At 44.5% G+C, this 26,274-nt stretch overlaps 1 protein-coding gene across 2 annotated transcripts in view; it reads right to left on the bottom strand.

Annotated features, from left to right (window-relative positions):
- Positions 1–19,061, bottom strand: part of LOC112209211 (uncharacterized) — a 32,701-nt gene extending 13,640 nt beyond the window's left edge. For both annotated transcript variants that reach the window (XR_008547910.2, XR_008547911.2), the window contains exons 1-2: positions 16,131–19,061; positions 6,538–15,669 (exon numbers count right to left, since the gene is read on the bottom strand). The gene's annotated coding sequence lies outside the window, so the exon portion shown is untranslated. The remainder of the gene's footprint in view (positions 1–6,537; positions 15,670–16,130) is intronic.
- Positions 19,062–26,274: the final 7,213 nt, after the last annotated feature.

Below are 26,274 nucleotides of genomic sequence, written 5' to 3'. Positions count from 1 at the left end.
ATGGCAGTAGCAAGGAACGCGTGCGTGTACGGCTGTCTGAGCATGCATGTGTGTACAGATGCGTGTGTATGTGCGCGCGCGCGCTATGTGACAAGGAACACAGAGAGGTACACCTCTTATCTCTGATCTCTCTGTAATCTCCTTTTCTGTTTCTAATCTCCCTTATTGGCGCATGGTAGTAACCCAAAGCGTGTGAACCGTCACCGTCGCTGCCGTGTGCGCGCTGTGGCTTACCCCGAGGGCCGGTGGCTCGGTGACTCGCTGGCTAGGTGGGTGTTGGGGAAGAGGGTGGGTAGCGTCGCTGCCGCTGCCGCCGCGGGTCCGGGTGCTCTGTCCCAGCCCGGCAGCCGAGCGCGCAGTGCGGGAGCCCCCTCCCACCCCGCCCTCACCCCCATCCTCCCCTCCCCTCCCTTCTGCGCCTCCCCCAACCCCCCGCCCCGCATTACCATATGGAGGCCGAGTCCCTGCGAATCACAGCAGCAGCGGGAGGTATTTGAATAAGCCCCGCAACCCCGCTTAGACCCCAACTCCTCCGAGAGCAGCATGCCCTGCACCAAGAGCCACCACTCTGGCCGGTAACCTGGCAGCGACAGACAACTCCCCAAAGTGCCCTGCGCGCGGTGGAGAGAGGATCTGCTGAGGGTACTGGGTCTCCCACTTGCTACTTTTATATTAACTTGACATAGAATCAGACAATAAATGAGAGGAGAGAGAAGAGAAGAGGAAAGAAGAGACAGAAAAAGGGAGAGGCGCTGTAAAGGGGAGAGAGAAAACAGAAGCGAGAAAGGGAGAGAAAAAGGAGAAAGGGAACCCAAAGGGTTGAGTTAAAGAGAGAGTAAAATGGGGACCGGGTGGGGAAACGGTGGGAGGGGGAGAAATACCCAAATATCTGAATTTGGACTTCTCAAGCTAAAAATACCACCTCACTGAACTTCACAACCTCCAATGAGACACGTGTTTCTCCCCTCACCACCACGTCACCGAATGATTAATTTGCCGTCTCAATCAGAAATAATTATTTAGAATTGTATAACAGATACAGGACTTAGCAGAAAGAAGCTCATTTTATGAAACATAGCGAAAAGTATATTACATTTAAAGATGATGTTGGCTACCTCACGGTAAAAATTAAGGCTTGCCTTAACGACTCGGCAGTTGTCCAACCATGTCCTCTGAAATGGTGAGATGGCGGCCCAGGGCCAGCAACAAGAGGTGTTCCGAAATATTTTGGACTTTAAGTGAAAAATTTTTTTCTTCCTGTCTCAAATTTTATTGTTACGTTTTTCTTCTTCACGAATTTATTCCTTTTACCTAAATTTTACAGGTAATATGTGAATCTTTTTAAAATTTTTACTGCAAAATGTCACATTTTGACTGAAGATATGATTTTAGACGTTAATTTAAACACATAGCCAGTTCCATTTTGCAAACTAACTCTGAATAACACCTGATTCTGAATTTAGCCAATTCAACTCACTCTCCCTCTCCCTATCCTCAAATCAGAGCAGTGATTTCCCTGTACAAAACAATCAGAATCATACTAAAATCTCCAGTCACCTATAGGATGTACCCATTGTAAATGTCCCTTTAGGTATTCATAAGCCAAACGCCCTTCTTTTGAAACACATACAAAAAGAACGCCTCTGATTAATAATCTCTTTCGCGGCACACTGAGGCCGAAGGCAGGGAGCCGCAGGACGCCAGAGAAGGGCGCAGAATTCTCAATACCTAGCATTTCAATGCAGATTCCAAAGATTCGCTAACTGCTAGGTTTTCCAAGAGGAAATAATATTTGGCAAGCAACGCTTTTGGGAAAGACAACCACATTCCAAATACTGGCTCCTTCCTGGGCCTGGGGAGGGGACTGCGATCGCGGTTACCCGGCACTTCTGTGTTCATGTGTGTACAAGGTGGTATGTAGCCCACGCATGTAGCCAGGCCTAGGTTTCTTTCTTTTCTTTTTCTTTTTCTTTTTTCTTTTCTTTTCTTCTTTCTTTTTTTTTTTTTTTTTTTTTTTTTTTTTTTTTTTTTTTGAGGCAAGAATGTTGAAACCAATCCACTCTTTCTGTAGCTAGCTCCCACGAAGCTGGGATTTTCAACCTCTTGTTTATTCGTAAAGCCCATATGGAACCCCGGTTGAATCTCCCCTCTTCGGATTTTACCAGGAGGCCCTCAGTGCCCCACCGCCGCCCATGGCACGTGAAGAGAAAGGAGGGAGAGTTGGGAGCCACGAGAGAAGCCGGCTTGGAGCCGCTTCCGTCGGGGCCCATGTTTCGCCCCAACAGACCCGTCTCTCCTTTCTCTCCCCGAAGGTACTTCCTTAGGCCGGCAGTGTCGCTACGGTGGTGGCCAGGTGAGCACGGGCACAGTCCCGGGGCGGGGGCGGGTAGAGCGGCCCTCTCTCGGGAGCTCCGGTGGGTCTGCGAACCTGCCGGGAGCGGAAGGCTGAGTGGCGCTGGGGGCCCGCGCGGGGCTCCTGGCTCCCGCCGGCAGGGGAACAGCGACACCTACTGGCCGCATGGGTACCGCGCCCGGGCCGTCAGGGCTGCCCTGGGACGGGGTGCCGGGCTCCGTGGACTTGGGAGGCCGCGGGAAACTTCACCGAAGGCTCTGCGGACTGCTCTAGGACTCGTCCGCCCTGGAGAAGACAAAGCCACGCTTTCTGGAGACCCCTGGGAGGACTGTAGGATGGAACTGAACACACAGGCACACACGCATGTCCATTTTTTCTGGGGAACCGGATAAACCCTCAGATGCAGTTGCCCACCGTCCCTTGGTTTTATGAGAGACCCAAGCAGAGGTCGGAGCCTTGACCTCCTCAGGTTCATGACCCAGGCCTCTTCACCGCCTTTCCCAGTTCAGCACTGACTAAAGAAGATATCTTTACAAATTAGGAAAAGAAAAGAGTTCATTATCCTCCCTGAAGCGGGGAAATGAGTGAGTCAAGGACACAGACTCACAGGCAGCGGTTGGCGCCGGGCACACGATCTGGCCGAGCCCTCCTGCTAGCCAGCTTCGGGCACCTTTAGTGCGCCCTGAGACTGCCTCCAGGGAGTGAAATTTGGTAGCTCTTCTTTAAGAATTACAATCTTCTTAATTACTCCTGAAATAAAGGCAAATTTGGGCTACTGGTGGTATTTTTGAGAACTACAGGTATATATGCATATATAAATATATATATTTAAAGCATATATACCAAAGCAAATATATACATAAAGTATATGCATATGTGTGTGTACATATATACTCACACACATACACATGTGTGCATACATTTACATATATATCTTCTGCGACATGGCTTCGGTTGTTGGCTTATGTTGGGGAAGGTAAGAGGTTGTGAAGGCATGGCAGGTCTGATGAAAGCTCAGCAAGGTTGGGGATGGCAAAAAAGCAATTCATGTACTCCAGATTCACTTTCTCTTATCTAGTCTTTTCTGTAATAGCATATAGCCATTTCATATGGGAAGGAGATGTGATGTTGGTCCCAGCAGCGGGTAGAGGAGGGGGGAACCTCAGCTTCCATTACGCCCCAAGATGCCTTCTTTTTCCCCTTATCAGGTTCTGAGGCTCACTTGGGCCTAAGAAACCTGGCTGAGTGTGATTCTGATACTAACCTGCTCAAAAGTAAAACATATTCCCTTTCCTTGAAACACTGGGGTATCGGAGCTAATTTCATTCCTTAAGATTTCTATGTAAAATATTGCTTATTAACAAACCTCAGAATTAAAGGCAGTTTTTTTCCATTCAAATTTCAAGAGTTCATTTTGGAAATTATTTTTCTTAGCTTTACATACCGGTTAGAACTAGGGTCTAAAAGATTTTGCCTGGAAGGTGGGAGCTCTTATTAGGACTAAATTTTTGTCTTCGTTCTCTACAGTCACCAAAGTTTGCTAATTCTGTTTTATTTAAATACAATTGGAAGCTTTTAGTGTCTCTAAAGCCAGGAGTTTTAGGTCAGGTCCCCCTCTCTCTCCCTCTTAAAAAGAAATCACTAAAAGGCCCAGGAAACCTGTATTTCAACTCTGTTCTGCAAGTATTTTTTTTCTTTTTAAATTTTCTTACAAGTGGATTTGACTGTGTCCTGATAATACAGGAATTCACATCGAAGAAGAGACTCTTAGCAGTTTGTATGATATACAAATAAACCTATATTATTAATAATAAAATTGGGCTTTATCCTACTGGCATTTTTTCTTGGCAAATCCTGTTTCCCACTGCATTTCAAAGTCAGCTTTCTCCTTATAAAAATGGAAACATTCATAGCACAGGAAAATATTTATTAAAAAATTACACCGGGCACACAACAAGCACCCATCAACAAAACCCAGTTCAGAGGTGTCTTTGGGTATTGAAAGCACCTTGATAAATGCAGGGGTTGATTTTTTTTTTTCCTTTCCTTTTGGCTTTTTAGGATGTAGCTTTATTTGTGACTCCAAAATCTTAGCTAGAAAGGACTCTCATTGTTTGATATTCTTTGGTTTTACTAACTAAAAAATGTTGATTTGACATTAAAGAAGATAGAAAAATAGAATTTCTGTTTCAAAAATTGTGGAATTTCTCTTCATACTAGTCATCCCCAAAGCATTAGTGTATTAAACTCTAGTAGAAGGAATGTTTACTGTTCAGTACAGAAAATTAGGCCAGCAAAATAATTTTTTATTTCACATTAAATGTGAATAAGCATATTCATAAAGGCAATTTGTGTATGGGTGTTATCGTGATGACTGGGTGAAGTAAGGGAGGAGACAAGGCTTACAAGGCTTTCTGTTTAGGTCTCCCTCAATATATTTTTCTTTTCATTCCTCTTATTTAACAAGAAAGTTAAGGAATAGAAGACAGGCTAAATTGTCATTAGACTGTGTCTGTGTTCTTTGTCACGCCTGCCTTTCCTCTGGACTGCCTGGGAGGATGTGTGTGCTCCTTTCTTGCTTCTTGAGTAGCAGGGGGGAAGGAATGGATGCAAGGATGTGAAGATTGATCAGAAAGGCACATTATTGCATGTGAAAATGAGATGGATACATTTGACACCTGGCTAAATTCCAGCCAGGTGGTTGTCTTGCGAGAGGGGCTTGTGTGTGGAAGCTAGCAGGCCGACTGAAAAAAGTGGGGGGAGACAAGAGGCTTTCTTCATCTGGAAATCCGCAGGATCTTACTGACATTTGGCTTCAGGGAGTAGAGCTCCAAGGACACCTGTGTGCATCTAGCTGGAGATAGGTGTGTGTGTGTTGTGTGTGTGTGTGTAGGGAGAAGTAGGCATTTCATCAAAAATACATTTGAAAAATGTTGGTTCTAAAATTCAGTCGTTATCAATTCGGGCCAGGTGCCAGTCACTAACGTGTCCAGGTTAACTCCTGGAAGGCAGCAACATTCTTGCTTTTGATGGTACGAATATGGCTTCTTTATTTCTTTGGCTCTTTATGGTACTTCTTTTGAGTGGGGCGAGGCTCTAGCTTTCCCCTCCTCCTTTCTTGATCTCGGCAAACAAAACCATTCTACCACTTGAGCCATCTGCCGCAGGTGTAATGGATGGCAGGGGGCCGACCTAACCACACTCCAGTCTCTTCTAGGTCGTCACCGCTCTGCACCAAACAAATGAGTCCTGTTTCACCACTAGGGTGCCGAGGTGGATGGTGGATGCTGGCCCCCGCCCCTGGCAGCGCTCAGCCCTTAGAAACCAGAGCCAGCTGACAACACGCGAAACACACAGGCACAGCGAAAACGCCGAGCCGACGCTCATTCCGTCTGCCCCCTCCCTCTGCTCTCTGTAACAAGGAGGACACGTACACAGCCTTTACACACTTAAAAGCCCTTGCGACTCCCTCTGAATTCTTAGTTACTTATGACGGCCTTCCTCACTGCACATAGCCCCTGGGGTGTGTGTGTGTGTGTGTGTGTATGCGCGCGTGTGTGTGTGTACGCGCGCGCGCGCACGCGTGAATGTGCATGTGTGTTTAAAACGCTTATTGGTAGGTCATCAGCAGCTGATCAGACATGGTAATCCAATAATTTTTTTGAATACAAACAATTTTTCGTTGAAGGTAATTTTTTTAAAGAAAAATGGAAAACTATTAATTTTCTGCGCAAGTCTAGGGTGCCCAGTTTAGGTTCCAGAGAACAGCAGATCTGCGCAGCCCCCGCCTTACCAAACTTTCCTTTTCTAGGGTTTGAAAGAGGCTCACATTCTCACTTCATGACAGAGCAGCGGCTCATTTGCACGCGGGTGTGTAAAGGAGGGAGCTGTCGAACGCGCGACTTAGGAAGGGAAATCGGATAGCTGGAGCCCCACGCCGTCGCTCGGAACCTTGGCTGGAGGCACAAGGTGCCCAGGGGCAAGAGCCCGGGGTTCAAGCTTCCAGGCGCACATCATTCTCTGGGCCCCGGGCCCTCCGGCTGGAGCACTCCCTCACCCGCATCCCATCCCCGTTCCATTTTGATCATTATTTGAATAGCCCAGGTAAGGGTGCCCATCTCTCGGCTATGGGCGGGGGCTGGACCCTGACAGGTACGGACTCCGCGGGACCCCAGTGTACTTACCTCGAGCGAGGCCCTGGCAAATGGTGGCCCAGAAGCATCAAGTTTCCTCTCCCAGCCGTTGTGCCAGATTTCCCCTCCTGCCTTCTGCTCCTCTCCGCCAGCTCGTTTCTCTCTCTCTCTCTCTCTCTCTCTCTCTCTCTCTCTCTCTCTCTGTCACACACGAGGATTACTTGTGACTTTTAGAGGCAAAAGCTTGCTTATTCAGAGGAGAGAGGGAGGGGGAGAGGGAGAAAGGAGGCGGGAGGGAGGAGAGACGGAGAGAGAGAAGTAAAAGGGGGATGGAGGATGAAGAGGAGGTGGAGAATCAGAAGGTAGTGCGGGCGTTGTTAGAGGAGGAGGAGGAAGAGGAGGAGGAGGAGGAGGGATGGGAGGGGTAGGGTGGAGTAACCAAAGATGGGCTGGGATGGGACGGCGAGGAATAAATTGCTCCCCACCCAGCTGCGGTGCGACGCCACCAGCGTCCCAGGGGAGCCGGTGCGTCAGCTCACGGCTGGCCAAGGCGGGGCCGTACAAAAGCTAGCGCCGCGGGACCCCCTTCATGGGCTTCTACCCGAGCAGACCGAGCGCTGGAGGCCGCTCCACGCGCGAGCTCGAACCACGGAGGGCTCTCAGCTCGGACAAGCGTGGCTGTCTAAGAGCTCCAAGCTCCACGGAACTTTGATTTTATGCCCGGGAGCCCGGTCATCCACTTCTGCATCTCAGACAAGCGCCGGAGGCTCGTGCAGCTTCCTCGCGTCCTCGTCCTGGACGCGGGGCGCCCACCTTAGTCATAGCCCCTGGTCCCGGCACTGCTCACGCCGTCGGTTTCCCCACTGCCCAGGCTCCCTCAGCCCGAACCCTGCGTCTCTGTTCACATTGGAACACCCCCTCACCTCATCTCAGCTTGCTTTTACCGAGGTGTGTGTGTGTGTGTGTGTGTGTGTGTGTGTATGTGTGTGTGTGTGTACATAGCGCGCGCGCTCTAGGCTAGAAAGAAGGTAACGAAAAAGTAGCTTCGGTCTCCTGCAGCTTGGATCCCACTACCAAGTCCGACCATATTCAGTATTTGAGATTACAGTTTGCAGCAAGGACCAAGGCAGGGGTTCACCGGATCATTTCAACTGAGTTTCAATGCAGCAAGGATTGTTTATCATTATTGCTAAGACTGACAAAAATAGGCCAAAAATAAAGAACAGTTGCATAGAAAGAAGGAACAGCATTTTAGCAGTGATCAGGAACTAAAAGTGTTTGGAATGGATTTCTCGAACAAGAGCATCCACAATGGATAAAGGTGAAAGCCGCAGACTCTCACAAAACCGTTTCAGTACGTGATGGGATTAAAAAATAGGACCATGCTTTTCAACATAGACTACCCATTAGTTCTCCGTTAAATGCACTAAACCAGCCCCATGGAATGATTGCATGGCAGCCTTTTAATGTACAAACACGAAGATTCTAAAACGGATGCACACAACCCGTTTATAGAACTCCCTCTGTACACACACACACACACACACACACATTCATAAAGAGACAAAGTTTTAATACCGATACCCCACACTTGTAAATACATATTTTCTCAAACAGCTACCCCTAAATACAGTAATTTTCTTCTCCATTTCCTTGCTGACCTGTGCGACATTATATTTAGAGAGTAGGCTCCCAGGATCGACATAATTCTACTTACATTCATTGTGGATGGCACGTCATAAAATGCCAGGGGGGAGGGAACCTTGAGGGGCGTGGAGAAGAAGGCTTTTATTAACAATTATATTCTCCCCTAGCAGTTTAAATAATAACAATGATGTCACGGTAACCATCTCCCTTCTCCCACTCCAGTGAAACCACTAGATGGGTTGGTGAACTGTACATTTGTATACTTAATTAAGGGATTACTGTTGCTACACAGTTACAAAGGTGGCATAAGGAATCTCTGAACGGTAGATTGCTGGACATTTGGCATGTTGTAGGACTCACTTACCTGCCAAATCTTATTTCAGAATAAGAATGATAAAATGTTGTTAGTTTGTGCCCAGCATAGTTTTGAAGGAAAATGGAACAAAAAGAAGTTGCTCCTTGAAAATTATGTTAGTTGTAGGGAAAAAAAAAAATCCTCTCAGCGGAACGAGCCGGTTACGCACTGTATTAAATGAGGATCATATTTTACCAACCCAGGTGGTGTTTTAAAAATTCTTTCAGACAACAGTGATAAGAGAGGAAGCAAAGAGCACGCAGACCCCCGCCCAGCCCGCACCCGTGTTCCCAGTGTCTGGAGCACACACTCTAAACACATCGGGACCCCCACCCCCATGAATTCGCCCTGTTTGAAACTCAGTTTCTGAGGCCAAGAGTTCGTTCTCGGTGGATCGCCACACGTTGAAAAATGGATATTTGTGTAAGGTCAACATTCAGGCTATAGTACGATGGCATGGTGGAGAGAAAACACTTTTCATTGTTTAACAGTTACTAAATAATTAAACTGCCCTGCATATTGAATATCATTTTTGAGAGTTTGCCTTTTTTTCTTTAAAATTATTAGCCAGTGTTTTAATGAGGCCTCAGGATTGGGTTGCACGGAGGAAAGTGAGGGGTTCAATAAGGTACAGCTTTGATATACAGAACAATTATGTAAAAGAAAGTAATTTATTATTGAAGAGGACAAAAGAAATTTGGGTTTATGTTTAAGTAGAACTTAGCAGTTGCAAAACTATGTTTTAAACAGACAATTTGATAATTTGCCTTTCTTTTTTCCCCTCTTAAACCATTTACAACCTGGGAAATTTACACTTGTTAACTAGTAAAACACCTGAAGGCTTGAATTAGACACCAAGTAGCCGCTGATGTCCCAACAACGTACAACCTGCCCCTCTGGAAGGTGTGGAATCTTTTATAAGTACTCAAGAAAAGCCCCCAAAGCTCAACTAGGTTCTATGGTGCCGGCACTGAGGAGTGTGCTTTAAGGTTATCAGTCTTACAAGCACCACGTGATTAGACAGGAAAGGTAACTTGAAAACACAACCTGATTCTGAGCGAAATCATTTTGCCCTGTTGGCATGAAAATGTAGTTACACCTCCAAGTTCTGCTCAGGAACAGACGGCTGCGTGTGGGGGCTGGTCCCTACCCAGATCAGTACAGGATCTTCAGCTGGCAGACGAGATCCAGCAAATGGAATTCACGAAGAAACTCATGTGCGTTTGGGAAAAAAGGTGGGGGAGAGTGCTGCTTCCTGATTCCTTTCGCTGAGGTCTCCTGTGATCATCAATGGCTTTGGCAACAGCAGGGAAGGCAAAAATAATTCACCACCAAACAGTTTTGACCATGACATATTTAATAGGGCTAGTTTGAACTTTGTTTTAAAAAATTTCCTGGCAGATGTTAGTCTTCTCCCTGCTTATCTCTTACAATATATTTTTTTAAATGTCATTTATAGGTAGCCATTGCATGGCATTGTGCTACAGTTAACACACAGGTACCGGGGCACTTCAGGCCCATGTAAATATCCAGTGTAAAGGATTCACCAGCTTTCCTGGCAGCAGCCTCTGCAAATGGAAGCTACTCCAGAAAGAGACATTTTTATTTGTATAGTTGTTACTCAAGTCGTTATAGGTGTGAGTTTTGGGCTGAATTCACGAGTCCAAATTAAGAAGTCTGGATACATGACACATCACCTGTAAATAACCATGTAGACAACAGCCTCTTTTGCCACAACTCTCCAAATGTTTGTTTTAAATCTTCTTATCACCTTTAATGAGTGCTCCTTTTAGAACTCAACTCAGAGACTCAAATTTAGTCTTTGAATTGGTACTTTAAAAACTATTCTCTTTTATCATTTAAAAGTAAGCCTACTCCCAAAATTGAGCGTTTCACTTTTAAGGCTCAAACACTTCCTTAGGTCTCTACGAAAGTCTCTTAGGTCTCTTCAGACCAGCCCTTAGCATCAAATTCCATCATGGCAGTAATTTGGTACTCACAAGTAAACTGACAGTTTGGAGAGGGAGATGTTATCATTTCTCAGTTTTCTTTTGTATCTAATAAAATGGAGACTGACTGTATGAAATTCCCTTCCAGAGCTTACCAAAATTGTTTTTTAAAATTCTCCTGGACGAGAGCCCCGTGGTCTTGCAGCTTAGAAGGGGTTCGGGGGGCTCCGTTTGGCTAATTTTTAGAGAACTGCTTGACGGAGGCTGCTCGCAGGTAACGCTTCTGAGATGTAGGCGGGGCTCCCTGTCGCCTGCAAGGGTATTTTACCTAGAATGTCCTGATTTTGGGTCCAAACTCACACTCTCCCACACTCGTGGGGTGATAGGTAGGCTAATAAAAGGCAAATAGTAATCAGAAGGGAGCCCCACAGTTTCTACCAGAGGGGTTTTGGCCAGAAAACAAAGGGAGCAGGGGCTGCTCACTCCTCGTCCCCTGCGCCTGAAATTCAGGTCGCCTGCAGCTACGGCCTCAGGTGAGTGGCTCAGGGAAGGGTCGCTGAGGCTCTTCCCAGGGCCCCCGGGCCTCTCTTGGGCCGCTCCCTGGGAGTGCTTTAACCTCTGCCGCCATTCCGCTTCGTCTTTTCCTGCAGTAACACCTGCTGCCACGGATTGAGTACACCTGACCAGATGTAGTCAAAAGAAAAGGTCAAGAAAAGAAAAGGAAAGCCCCATCTTTCTTAATTCCGTTTGGAAAGAGCCAGGGCTGCCAAATGCATTACATAATGCCAGTTCAAGCTGACACCTGTGCCCGCCCTGGAGCTAGATCAGGTTCTGGCAACTGCTCCAACCTGGAACGCCGGCTCAGTAGCGCCCAAGCCGAAGGCGAAGGGGAAGAGGAACGAAGTGTGGGATGGGGGGCGGCCCCTCATTGGGGGTTCAGGTAGGGATTGGATTCTGCAGGGAATGCTCCAAGGGTTGCTCCCTAATAATTTGGGACCGCAATAAAAAAAAAATAGCCGCAGTTTCGAAGTCCCAGAGCTTTATCAGGAAGCATTGGACGCCCCTTTCTCCTCCAGACTGGGGCGGGCTTCCAGGGATGCCCCCTCCGACCCCGTCACCAGCGGAGGACTCATCTGCCGCGGGGCTGCCGGAAGCTCTCACTCCCGCCAGCCCCCTGGGTGCTATTGATGCGGACCTTGGAGGTGCCTGCGGCGTGGCCTAACACGTGGACGCGGCCCATAACCCGCCCCGGCTGCTGCTTTCGCCTGAAGGCGGACAATGGCTTCATTAATCGGCCATCATTAAACTAACCCAGGAGAAGCCCCATCCCGCAATGAGGGCGCGGCAGGCTAATTTTGCCTACTGCTGAACAGTTGGGGCAAACGGTGGTTAACACGCTGGATCCCTCCCTAGTGAAGGCCCGACCGTCCCGATCTTTGGGGTCCGCACCAATGATCCCATGAAAAACAAAGGTCAGTCCCCAAACTCCTAGGAATCCACACTGTTCCTCTCCAAACTTCCTGCTCCCCGCTAAGGCAAAAGACCCCGAGCCTTGTAAACCCTTTTGTCAGAACGCGAATTAATGTTTCCAAGATTTTTTCTCAAAAGAATTAAGAGCTCTAGAGGCGCCCCTTCCACTCACTAGGGCACCATGTCAAAGGGACTCGTCATGGCAATTTACAAATATCACGAACGTGGACAGCGCTATTGGAATGTAACTTGGGCTTGGTTTCATGCAGTCCTTAAGGATTTCGTTGAGGCCCTGGAGACGTGACTAATTCCTCCCAGTCCATAGTGGGAAATGCTTATTGGGCTTTGGTTGAGATAAAATAAAATAAAATAAAATAAAAGCTAGACCCAAAGCTTCGTGTGGACCTTACACACACACACACACACACACGCACAATGAGCAAGAGGCAGTGACCTTCTCTGGACATCGCAGCCACCCCCCTAGCTCCCGCGTTAAAATCACCAGAGTCAATTCCGGGCGTCGGTCTCCACAGTTAACCCCCGCCCTTTCCCCATTTCTCATCAAAAGGCAGGAGAAACGTCATATTTTATATTTCTTTTCTCCACATCTGGGCATTTTCTTGTGCATCATATCCTAAACAAATATTCTCCTTTTACATTCGTGTGCGCCTAGGACGGTGTGGACCTGCGCCCCTCTTCCCCGTAGCGACCGTGTTGGAGAAACTCGCTCGGAGGACCAGTGTGCTGCGGGGGCCAAAACTCACGCTGCCCAGCCTTGAAGAGCTGGAGAACGGAGCCGGGCCCCGCCGAACCTGCGCTCGCAGAGAATGTTATCTTCACAGCAACTTAGCAAGCCCCACAGAACAAAAGTTAAAGCGTGATTGCACTATACCTTGCCCCGGGTTACTCAGGCGCCTGTCTCCCATTTTGGACATGCAGGAAATGTTGGATTTGGGGAGGTTTGCTTTGGCTGGGTTTGGGTTGTCTATATAAGCCCTGCTGGAGTACTGTACTGAGGAACGCGCCTTGATGGACTCGGGTGTTAATTAACGCGCAGCTAATTTGAGCTTCAGGAGCGGGAGGCGGCCGGTAGCACCGCGAGCCGCGAGGGGCCAGTGACCTCTAGTGGACATGAGGAGATATGCAGCGCGAGTGAGCGTGTAGCAGAGAAAACTCTTTCCTGAGCAGCTGCTCGCGTGTCTCCTCTGAATCCAATGCAAGCGAGGGACACAAGTCCCCAATTTAAGGGAGAAAGAGCTGTCAGCAAGTGGTGTCGACCAAAGACCTTAGCTCTTCTGATGTATCTAAAATCTAAAGGCAATTTAAGCGCGCGTGCACACACACATTGTTACTTATCAGTTTTTCCAGCGAGAGAAGAACATATGGAAAGGGTTTGAGAAGTGAGCGTGAATAACTTTGGTTTCTGAACCTAGAGAAAAGCAGGGCTTTCAAAGCTCCGGAGGCACCAGCCATTCAGGGGAAGGAGTCGGAGTGTGATTCTGTAAACAAAGTTCATCAGTACTCCCAAGATTTTTTTTTTTTCTGTAAAGAATTGAGAAAAAAAAAAAAAACGTAAAAAGCTTAGTTGGGTCAACAACAAGAAAGTAATCGAACAAATGATGTGTGGAAAGGTCCAGATGCTCCTGAGTTCACACCCCTCAGGCAAATAAGAAGACAAAAATAAGAACAAAAGAACCCCTTCGCTTAACAAAAATAAAATAAAAGGCCAAGGGGAGAAAATGATCTGTTTTGGTTTTTTAACCTTCATTTATTTCATTGGTTAGATAAACTACTGCAGAAATTTTTGGAAAGATCGTCCTGGTTCTTCTGCAAGCGCCAAAAGCAAACCATGGACCTGCTAGTTCAGGCAGAATACCATTTTTTAAAATAAACCAAAGTCTGTATTTTATCCTTCCCCATTCCACAGACCGCAGCAGACTGTGGAAGCTGGCGAGGCCCAGTAGAATCCCGCGACCCCACAGCCTCAGCGCTCAGGGTTCCACGGTCCAGTACAGGCTAAACTGACCTCGCCGACGGCCGCGCCCACTTGGGCACTTCCTCCCGGGTCTTGTTCTACGGGCGTTTGAGGATTTCTTAGTCTCTTTCTTCCCTGGCACTCTTCCTCCGAGGCCAGAAGTCTGAATTACTAGCAGCTGCCAGCCGCTTGGAGCGGGAACGTGGAGGTGATCCCCTCCCCGGGAGTAGCCTGTCCGTCTCAGCTCTCCTCCCTTCTGTGCCTGGCGGTTTTGCGGTACCCGAATCTGTCCTCAAGGGTTGGGGGAGGGGTGGATATGGGGGGATCAGAGACATTACCTCTTCCCAAACTGTGAGCACAGCCCGCTTGGGGTTGGTTTCACATCGCTCAGGACTGGGGTTCCACGCCTGGAGCGCAGTTACCTTGTTGCGCCCGCATGTGCCTCGGGAAGTGCATCTGCGACCCTAGGTCGGGGACCACCGCGTTAGTGAGGGACAGCCGAGTCGGGGGGCAGTCTCCCCTGGTGGACAGTATGAAGTTTGGACAGCAGGGGAAGGAAGAGAGGAACTGGAGGTTGGGGGCGGCTAGAGAGCAACGTTTGCTCTCTGAACTTTTCCTTCTCCCCTTTGCGCCTTCTGAAATGGCCTGGGAGTTAGCAGAGGTCGGGAAGCTGCTGTAAGAGCGAAACGTTGCCCCACTTGGCGGTGTCCAGGTCTCGCAGTAGGCTCGGGCCACAGGAGGGAGGGGGTAGGGGTTCAGCTCCGCCGAAAGAGTTAGCTACCGTCCCCTCCTTTCTCGGCCGGAGACGTTAAGAGTTCCCGGTGAATGACACCGTCCAGGGTCAGAAGTCAGTGGTGGCTATACTCGGAATAAGGCTGACAGTTCGCAGTGAGGGAAAACGTGTAACCTGGCAGGATGAGGAACACGCGATGAAAATGAACCCAGGGAAACCAAAGATTTCTAAGAGCTGTATTTTATTGTGGTCCAAAGAAAGGACTGAGAGCTGCTTGAGGGAAACAGCATTTATAAAGCCCAAACATTAAATATATATTGCAACAGAAATACAATCTTAATGGAGATAACTGAATTGTAATAGTTTAAGAAACGGTCTTTTCAGAAAACTAAACAGCGAGCAAAACAATGTTCAATTTTAAAACGCCCAGACGTGACTCACACACAGCAACCGCCTATGGGAGAGCAGTAGTTTTCCTTGACCTTCCCGACACTGCGCCCCGGGAGTTCCCCGTAACCCCAGAGCAGAAAAATCCACCAACTTTGGAATCTAGTCAGAAAAACAAAACAAATAAAACCGTGCGGACCCCCAAGCAAGGATTCACTAACATTCCTACCGGCCTTGCTTAACCTCCATGCCCCTGGGAAGTGGCGCGAATCACTCTTGGCACCACTTGGGGCGCACAGAAAGGACCCACCTCCTGTTGGCCAGGCAACCGCACACCTGAGGCAAGAGGACCAGAAGTGGAGAACAAACTGCTCAAGTTCCAGCAGTCTCCAAATCAGAGTCCCTATTATCTTGGGCCCTTGCAAACTTGAGCACTCACCTTTGGCCACGTAGCTGCCCCTTTTCACACTGCCACCAGAAACAAAGTGAACGCTCTTCTTTTCTCTGTAAGCTGGAAATTACCAAGGGCATACTTGAGCCTACCAGGCCCCGAGGACCCCATTTCAGGCCCAAATGTGCCAGTTTTACCCTTGCTGAGAGTGCTCACTGCAGTCTTCATCAACCAACTTCTAAGTGGGTGTCAATGAGGAGCAGCCTCACGCTTTTTCTGCAGAGAGAAGGTAGAGAGAGATGAGGGCTTTCGGTGTGGCCCTGTGACCCCAGGCTACTATCCCAGGCTATGGCACGTCTTCGCCAGAAAAGCAGCGACCGAGTTATTTCCCTGTTGACAATGCCCAGCAGCCGGGCCCTGTTATTATAGGGGTTATTAGAGGGGTCTCTAATGGTTATTAGAGAACCATTCTTCTCTAATGGTTCCTGTTCAGGGTTTTCCCCCAGTAAGATTTAGAAAAGACTGGACTTGAACACTTTACCTCCCAGAGTCTCTTAGAACCTGGCCCCCGAGTCGTCTCCCCTACACTCCCCCTCCCACCCCCACCCTGTTGTCCCTCAGCTGATGGTGCGGATGGAAAGACTCAAAGACAGACAAGAACCCCCCACCAGCCCCCACCCGCTGGGAACAGGACCGACAATCTTTCCCACTTTCTTGTGGAAAATTTTCACACGTACACACAAAATCTGGAGTCCGAGATAATAGGTGATGAGCCGTCCTGGGAACGGTGTCGCAGGCTGAGGACGTCCAAGACCTGGCGAGTCTCGGGTCAGAGGAGCCGGAGGGGGCGACCCGAGGCCCCGCGCCCCGGCTCTGCGCTGGGGGGTGGTGCTGGCTATTTCTCTCTGCTCCCAACTATTACATTTCTTTTTTCCTTCGTCTTGGCTAGAGTTATACGTTTTATGTGTGGGGCGATTTAGAAAATAAAATTGGACTATATAAGCTATTCCATATATAAAAAAGAACCCGAAAAGCCTCGCGTTTTTTCTCTTGTGTTTTCCTCACTTTTCTTTTTCTCAAACTGCAAAATTTTAGTGCCTGAATGGCGAATGGGGAAAAGGACTGGCCGGAGACTGAGGCACGGAAGGGAGGTCTGAAAGTGAATTTTTCAATGCGTAGTTTACCCTTGATGTCGCATTCCATCTTAAATGGCCACTATGATGATAATCTGAGCAGTAATATTAGTCGATTTTCCTGCTCTACACTGCGGCTTGGAGAAGTCTTGGGAATCAAACGGCATGAACTTAGATTCCTGTTAAACAACTTTTCAATGAGGGAGGAGGATATCGAATACCTCACTCAGTCTTCGGGAATGGAGCCTTCAAAAACACTTTTGTGAGGCCGGGCGCGGTGGCTCACGCATGTAATCCCAGCACTTTGGAAGGCCAAGGCGGGCGGATCACGAGGTCAGGAGTTCAAGCCTTGCCAACATGGTGAAACCCCGTCTCTACTAAAAATACAAAAATTAGCTGGGCATGGTGGCGCGCGCCTGTAATCTCAGCTACTCGGGAGGCTGAGGCAGGAGAATCGCTTGAACCGGGACCCGGGAAGCAAAGGTTGCAGTGAGCGGAGATCGCGCCACTGCACTCCAGTCTGAGCTACAGAGCGAGACTCCGTCTCAAAAAAAAAAAAAAAAAAAAGAAAGAAAAAAAAAAGAAAGAAAGAAAAGAAAAGAAAAGAAAAAACCCTTGTGAGCCGCCTAAAAACCGTCCTGTGAGCATCTCATCCCCACACTGGCGCTGCCACCCGCACGGACCTTCCAACTTCGCACTGTTCCATTTTCTCTATGTGCTTTTCGGCCCATCCTTGGAGTTGCTCTGTAAGAAGGACTTTCGGAGTGAAACTCCACAGTGCGGTTCAAAGACACGCTTAGGATGCCCCGGGATGGAGAGAGGACTGAGCTTGGACTGGAATTCCTGGAACAGACGAGGGCTTGTGAGCTTGGCCCAGGCACTGAGGACAGCATACTCTTCCCGACAAGGGCATCTGGGTCGAAAGAAGGTGGAGCGGGTCTTCGGCAAAGGCGAAACCCTGGAGAACGCTGCCCCACCCCACCCTGTAAGCGTGGACGAGTAATAATCTCCCGGCCTCAGTTTCCACCCTCTGCTTTAGATCAATTTTAAGAAGCTTTATTTTTTCTAAGATGATTTTCCCTACATATTTCTTGTCTCCCTCACTGCCATTCCCGCCCCTCCCCCCCAAAATACATTGTAAATCTTTTTCCTCCTACGGTTAATTTTAAAGAACCACAAAAGTTTGCATAAGACAGAATTTACCTGCCCATATATTTCTGTTGAAGGTGGAAAATTGTTTTTACGTGGCAAGTTTTATTTCTATTGATTTCTAAAAATTTTATCTGGAAAGAATTTGGCTCATGAGCTAAATAATATAGTTACCATTTGCTTAATAATTTTTAAGCTCTAGGCATTGAGGTAAATGCTTTATATATTTTTTCTTACTCAGTCTGAGAACAACCATGTAAAATAGGGTTTTTCCTTCTGTTTTTCTTCCTCCCTCTCTTCTTTCCAATTTGAAAACTGAGGCAGAGACATTAAATGGCTTTCACAAAGGTATAGAGCTAGTAAGTAGCAGAGGCAGAGTCTGAACACAACTACCAACCGCTAAGTGGAAGCTCTTAGCAGAGGTCAGCCGGGTTTTCAAGTGAGGCTATAACTGCTGAAGAGTGGCCCTTCAACCTATGGTACTTGGTTGCCCATTATAAAGGAAAGCTGTGTAGTAATTTGACTTTTTATACCTTAAGAAATAATCACGGCAAAAAAAAAACCCTAAAAATAATCTTTAGCTGTTAAGCAATCATCATATTGCTAGTTGTAGTGCTGTTATTCATATTTTGCAACTGTTTATATATTATGAGATAAAGCAAGTAAGTCATTATATTGGTGTCTTACAGAACTGAAATTTTTCATTATAAGTAAAAAGGAGATACAGGTGGAAGATTATTGAAATCAAATAAAAATCTTATAGCCCTGGAAAGAAAAAAAAAGGAAAGCTATGGTTAAGAAGCAAGAGTAGAAGCTGTGAGTAGTTACTACCAGTACAGAAAGCTTGAAACAGACTTGTATTCCCACCCCAATCAATGCTTCTCACAGGAGCACATTGAATCCTCTGTTATGTTAATTCTGGCAATCTCTATGTCTTCTGGGTCCTACCATCAAACCTCTGAAAGCAATTCAAACATTTTGCCACTCCCTTTGACCGTTTATTTTTTAAATCTGAGATTAGAATTGTGGAACACATAGTGGATTGATATAAAGAGGAAAATCAAGCACCAGGAATAAAGATTATAAAAGAGTGAGCTCCTTGAAGGTTGTTGGTAATAGACCAATCATGCCAACACACAAAAAATTAAATACTACTTTAATGAAATTTCATACTTTTAATAAATTACTTTCATCTTGTTAGTTCTGATCTAGAATATCTTTGTATTTAACATAAATGAGATAAAATTATAAAAAGAGATTCATCCTCTATTTTACATTATAACATGCATAAAGTAAAATTTCAAAAATTTAAATAAATGTGTCAGAATATTCATGGAAAGTATTCAGCTGTGAGATTATGTACTTATTTGAATAAAGTGTCTTTTTACAATATATTTGGATTCTTCTATTTCTCCGCTTCCTCCTTTTTTCCTCCTCTATCTCTCATCCTCATTTTTCTCCTCCTCATCCATTTTCCCTTTCTCTTCCTCCCATTCATTTTGTCATTAGAATCTATTTCTGAGACACATGAGAAAATGAACCTCATTAGTTTATTTTTTCCTTAAAATGGTATTTTTGAAAAAAAAAAGCAGAAGATGTCACCTTCAACTGAGGATGATATGCCAATTTGAATAGCATATCCTCTGACTGTTGCAGACATTCAGAACTATGTGTGCCATCCCAAAGAAGGTCTTCAATGGCAGCTATTTTTTAAAATGTTGTTTTACAGTCACATTCGATTTACTATTAGATTATCCTCGAATTAAAATAGCTGATACCATAATACTAAATACTAACATTTTAAAGCTATTGTTATGATGTGTTTACCATTGCCATTACTTTTAAAACCAAGGAAAGCACAAAGTCTGGTAAGACACAATCAGCAGTGAGATACAATCACAACACCACATAAGAGAAATGTAATGTATCATAGCTAGCCCTAGAAAAATAACATTCATCTGCTTTGTAATCTCTCAGATTTGATTGCAGCAAGGAAATATTTATACTTTCATGCAAAAACACATGAGAACCACGGTTTAGAATGGCTAAAATTTTGAGCAAAAAATAGTTTTGTCTTCATCACGTATTGTGTATTGAGCTTTTTTTGTTTTTCTCCTTCATCAACAAACTTAGCTTACCTTTCTTCTAATCTTTGAGGGCCCTGCTCTTTGCTTCCCAAGGTAATGACTGGGTCATTTGATAAAATGAGCCTAGGCTAATGTATTGATGGTTATAAATGTGTTAATGTGCAAATCTTTGGCCACAATTCCTTCAAGCTTTTCAAATCAGATATGAATCTTAATGAACACGTTTGGAGGGAATACTCTTTGTTGTCTAACTTTAGTAAGGGGAACATAATGGTACTACATAAACTCACTCTTTTAAGGCTGGCCTGTCATAAATGCTTAAATACTCATCAGTGCAATTATGAAGAAAGCCCATTAGGGAAAGAATTGAAACCTAGCATATCTGGAACATAAGATAGCTGAATTAAAAAAAAATAGCTAAGACAGATTTAAAATTTAGACAGTAGAAGACCCATTTATAATTCTTAGACATTAATTTTAAAAGATCATTCAATGACAATTTAAATTATTGGGCTTGTGCTAGAAAGAAGACTACTCTTCTCCTATGTTGAAACCACATTCACCTTTCTGTCCCCAGAACACTTGCTTCTTCCCTTTATAATTGGTGTTCTCTATGCATGGAACACTTCCCACAGAAATTAACATGATTGCATGCTCATTGCATTCTCAGGAAGCATTCCTAGGCCAAACTAGCTCAACCCATTACCCCATCACTCTCTACCACATTTGTATTTTAAAAATAGAATCTGTAATAATCTGAAAGAGCTTTGTTTCTATATTCGTTTACACTTTTAAATATACTTCTATTACAGGAACCACCAAGAGGTCAGGGACTTTGCCTGCCTTACTCATTACACAGCAGATACTCAGTAAATATTGAATAAATGATTAAATATGTCTATTTGTGATATAGGTCATCTTTTGGATATCTCGATCATTAGCCATTCTTCATTTGTATATATTATGCATACAAAAAAACACCAGTTCTGTTTTGTTTTCTAGTAACAATACATTTCTTAACCAGAAGCTAAAGTGGTTTGGGAGAAGGCAGAACCTGGTTTAGAAATTAATGCAGAGAAATAGCTAGTTGGAAAGAATACTTGCTATGTACACCATTTCTTTTAGAAGACAACTTGCTAGTAGCAAGGGATTGTGTTACGCATAGATTTTACAAAATATCAAGAGTATAGTAATCATTGAATACTTGCATTCATTTATTCATTAATTCAGCAAACATCCATAGTATGGCACTCTATGGTTGGTGCTGTGCACACAAAAATAATTAACATGATTCTCTCACAAGTTAGAGGTACAGTGACAGTCACCATCCTTTTAGGTAAAACTGCAAGCAGGAAAAATAAACTGTAGTGCATCTAGTCATTTTTCCATTTGCTTTCATTTCCTTCCTTCTTTAGGCACCCTTTGTATCTGGCTTCCTTGTTTCTTCAATCAACTGTAGAAAAGTATCTGATAAAATTTCATACTAAAGTGTAAGAGATTTATATTGGCTATGTCCTAGAGATATTTACTTTATATCAAATTAGAAAGCAAATGAGAAACTCTCTAATTATGGACTTTCCAAACCAGACAGGAGAAGGTAAAATTATTTTTAAAGCCGCTGTTCCTGAAATCACACCGCCTAGGAAACTGATTAATTTGTTTATTCATTAACTTTGAGAACTTCACATTGAGCAACAAAAGGAGACTTCTGTAAGATATAATTGGTGAGACTCCATGGACACTTCTAAAACTAAGTAAGTTCCTTCAATGCATGTAACATTTGGAGAGAGGATACTTTTGGTGTGTTCCTTTCTCTTTTTTTTCCCCTTTCCTTCTTTTCTTCCTCCCTTCTTTTTCTTTCCTCCTTCTCCTTTCTCCTCATCCTCTTCCTGATCCTTCTCCCTCTCTTGCTCTTCCTCCTTTTTTTCTTCCTTCTGCTTCATTTTTGCTCTTACTTTCTCTCCTGGAAATCCTGAAGATATGAGGAAATGTTGTAAGAAAAAAAAAAAAGAAGAAAGGGATTTTCAGGACTTAGCCAGCATGACCAGGCAGTCAGAGGCAATGAAGAAATTACTTGGAAGGAATAGGTTGGTGTTGGGGTCTATTCAGTTGTTGTCGTCTCCTTTTGGCCTGACTAGGGAAATAGTGATAGAAGTGGGGTATTTCCTAAGCTTAGGTGCTTGAATTATTCATTAGTCAAAAGTAAATTAACATTTAGAGGCAGGTGACACACATTTTCTTGAACAATTATTATCACTAATCATCATTTTCCACAGTAATTTGTATGCTCTCATTATTAGCTCTTGATTTCTATGTAAATCCTTTCCATAAAACTGCCACAAGATGGAAGTTTTTTTATTGGCTCTCTTTACCTCTTGATATATTTCTTGGCATTTTGGCATTCCTCATCTGGCACTTGATGGCTGGGTTTTCAGATTAGGCTGACTGTTGACATGCCCACATAAAACATTCTTTCATTGAGCATATTGCATTTATACAGGAGGCCACCTTCTCCCACCTTCTGCCATATTGTGCCCATATTTTTTTATGTCAATTGTCCAAACATTGACTCTCACATTTTCCCCCTTTTGATTTTTCATTGTGCACCACATTTGACACTTTAACTACTTTTACTAGTTGTCCATGCCTTGTCACAAAGACTGAAACTGACAAAGGTTTTGCCTAAACAGTTGCCTTGAATAAGTACATTTGTCATATGGATATCCCCTTCAAATCCTTTAGAACACCTTGGATACTTTTCTGCTAATCTTTTCTTACAGTTATTTGGGCTCCAGGACTCAGCTACGTGAAGGGAACTATCATTCTTTGTAACAGTTATTTCATACCAACAGTAAATTTTTAAATAAACCCCAGAAAGTGTTCTTGAGATTAGCTAGTTCATGGCAGCCTGTGGCTTGTGTCCCTGTCTGGCTCCTGAGGGAATGATCCAGTTTGATTGAAGAATTGCTGATAATTCTACTAAATTGAAAGAGTTCCACTTTGATCTAATATAATATCTAAAATTTTTACCTTTAGAATAAACCTCATTATACTGGTGAGGAGAGGGATGGACACCCTAGAAAGAGTCAATGCATTAATTTCCAGCATTTACAGGTTAAGTGACGCTTAATAAATCATTCAAGAGTCGCTTAACCTGTGAATGAGACCTGTAAATGAAACCATCTCATTCAAGTCCTGGCTCTCTGATTTACCAATGGGGTGACCCTATGGCAAGTTAATTCATCCTCTGCCTCAATTTTTCTCACCCATAAAAAAGCTTTACTGATTGTGCCTATCTCACAATGTTGTTATGAGGATTCAATGAGTTAATGCCTGAAAACCTGAAATTAGTGCCTGGCATCTAGTAAGTACATCTAGTGTCAGCAAAGACTGTGATGATGATGGTGAGGATGGTGGTACATGAATAGTTTTCCTGGAACAAAAAAGGATGAAGCCTTAGCACAAATATATAATTTTTTTAATCTCCAAAATTGGGTAAGAATGGTCTGAAGAACAGGTGATATTGTTTGGATATTCATCCCCAGCCAAATTTCATGCTGAAGTGTAATCCCCAAAGCTGGAGGTGGGGCCTGGTAGAAGGTGTTTGGATCGTGGGAGCGGATCCCTCATGGCTTGGTGCTGTCTTCATGATAGGGAGTTCTAGCAAGATATGGCCACTTAAAAGTGTGTGACACTCCCACTCCTGCACCTGCCCCACTCTCTCGCTTGCTCCTGCTGTTGCCATGTGACTTGACTGCTCCTCCTTTCCCTTTTCCCATGATTGTAAGTTTCCTGAGGCCTTCCTAGAAGCCAAGCAGATGCCAGCACCATGCTTCTTGTACACCCTGCAGAACCTTGAGCCAATTAAACTTCTTTTCTTTATAAATTACCAGTCTCAGGTATTTCTTTATAGCAATGCAAGAACAGCCTAACACAACAGATATTTCCTGTGGAGAGCAGGCCTAGGTAAGTATCTCTAAGAGAAAGTCCTAGGTAGCCCCAACATCCTCACATTGCTGAGGAATGTATTGTGCCTGATCCTTCACAAGTGTTCAGGGCAAACGTTGTGACTAAGCACTCCTGCAACAAGCATTCATTGTTAAAGACTCTGAAGAGAAGGTGGTTTAGTGAAGGGGTTGAGTGACTTTTCCCTAAAGAAGCTTTGCAGCCTTAGCAGAGCTATGCTTTTCATGACCCCTTTCTGGAACCAATTTCATGGTTACAAATTATGCACGAACATCTCCAGTTGGTTTCCTACATTAAAAATACTGCCTCAGTTTTAAATTTTACCTGAAGGCTGGTTACACCAAGCTCTTACCTGACATATTTTTAATGCATTAAGTCTGTATTCTGGCTCATTGTTGAGTCTTGTCATTTTGGCCAGAAAATGTAACTGCAGTGCTACTGACATTGTCCTAATGGTGTCTTTGCATAAAATACAATTTTCTTAAACAAGGAAGAAAAGCAGCTTCAAGATCAGTGACACCAACACTGTAAAGTAAGGGTTTTAACTTCAAGACCTATTCAAACAGTTATCTGTGTCAGCATACGTGTGTGTGTACACACACACACAGACTTCAGAGACGCAGGCAGAGAAAAACACAGGATAACATTCCACATCATTGTGAAGCTTCCAGAAGTATGAAGCTCAGGAGTACGTCAACAGAGAGTACTGTTACAATATCCAACCTGCTCCTCCTCCTTTTGACATTTCTAAAGAAGCAAAGGAGCTCCTGCTGTTCAGGCACTGCAGGAGAGGAACGTACACTAGCTGTGCCCAAAGGGGTTTGCATTGTAAGCTGGATGAAAATAACTTCTCTATCTTTACTTGGAAAATTATTTTTTTGTCCACATAAAATAAACACAACAGAAAAACATGTCATTTCAGGAACATAGTGTTTCACAGACCCCTAAGTCGTTGCCATCACAATTTAAAAATCAATTCTGGCGTGCTGAATTGAAAAAACTGGGAAGAACCAGTTAGAAGAGGTATATAAATATAAAATCTAAATGTAAGAAACAACACAGGAGCCTGAGGCAGGAAGATTGCTTGAGTCAGGAGTTTGAGATTACAGTGAGCTATGACTGCACCACTGCACTTCAGCCTGGGTGACAGAGTGACACTCTGTCGCTAAAAAAAAAAAAAAAAAAGGAAAGAAAAGAAACAACAACAACGCAGTCATTAATACACAATAGGTAAGTTTTCCTTGATCCGATGTCTTTGTTTTTAGAAAAATGTTACACATTTAATTGAAGTAAATAAAGAAAATAACCTGTAGTATGTTGCACACTAAAAGCCTTGATTTTTGAGTAACTTTTAAGTATATGTTTTGAGTATATGTTTGAGTAACTTTTAAGTATATGTTTTATTTTAACCTAGAGTTCACTTTGATATTACTTATGACAATCCACGTGTTACTGCTATTGCTATCATATAAGCTTCTTGGTTCAGTTGGCAGAAGAGGGGAAGTAAATTAGCCAAAGTGTATGGTTGGACTCCTGTCCAGTAAGGACTAGTTGGCTTGGCTCTCTGCCAGAGCAACAGATTATATTTCTAACTCTTCTCAACAACAGAGGCTATTCCTTTTTTTGTTTGTTTGTTTGTTTGAGACGGAGTCTCACTGTCGTCCAGGCTGGACTCCAGTGGCGCGATCTCGGCTCACTGCAAGCTCCGCCTCCCGGGTTCAAGCGATTCTCCTGCCTCAGCCTCCTGAATAGCTGGGACTACAGGCGCCTGCCACCATGCCCAGCTAATTTTCGTATTTTTAGGAGAGATGGGGTTTTGCCATGTTGGCCAGGCTTGTCTCTCACTCCTGACCTTAAGTGATCCACCCACCTAGGCCTCCCAAAGTGCTGGGATTACAGGTGTGAGCCACAGCGCCCAGCCAACAGGGTCTATACTTTAAAAAATTATTTTATTTTCCGAAATACCAAAAATCATGCTGTTCTGCACCTAGGATTTAACAACTATTTGCTTAGGGAAGAAAAAAAGCAAAGAGAACATCACAGTCATCTCTGGGTCATCTCTCGGTCATGTCCTTTGGTTACAAATGGCTGACAAGATCATCTTCTGTTTCTCAGCCATTATCTTCTTTTCATGGTCAAAGTCTAACAGAATTTACACACCCAGTTACCTGAGAACTTAGTAAAAGTTACTTCAAACTTTTTTGCTATGTTGTTCCTATTTCTCAGATACATGTATTTTATAATAGAAGAATAAGAAACTCATCAGTCAACTATTTCAAAATCCTTAATATTCAGCATTAAAGGACACTAATCTGTAGGGGAAAATGCAAATGAACACATAAGAACATGTAATTCCTTCTTCCTCCATTCTTATTTAACCTCACATTTATGTGTAGTAATGGTGTACGAAATTACAAGTTATCTAGTTAGTACCTGATTCATTAACTTAAGATAATTGAACATTCTAACTTGCTTTAATATTTTTTTTTAAGCCAACTTAAAGCACTCTGGCTTCTTTCAGCTTATAGAGAGATGTTCTTGCTGGT

The sequence above is a fragment of the Pan troglodytes genome, chromosome 4 (assembly GCF_028858775.2).
Source record: "Pan troglodytes isolate AG18354 chromosome 4, NHGRI_mPanTro3-v2.0_pri, whole genome shotgun sequence".
NCBI classification, from domain to species: domain Eukaryota; kingdom Metazoa; phylum Chordata; class Mammalia; order Primates; family Hominidae; genus Pan; species Pan troglodytes.
Note: the sequence above shows the minus strand (reverse complement) of the source record. Positions and strands in the feature narration are given on the sequence as shown.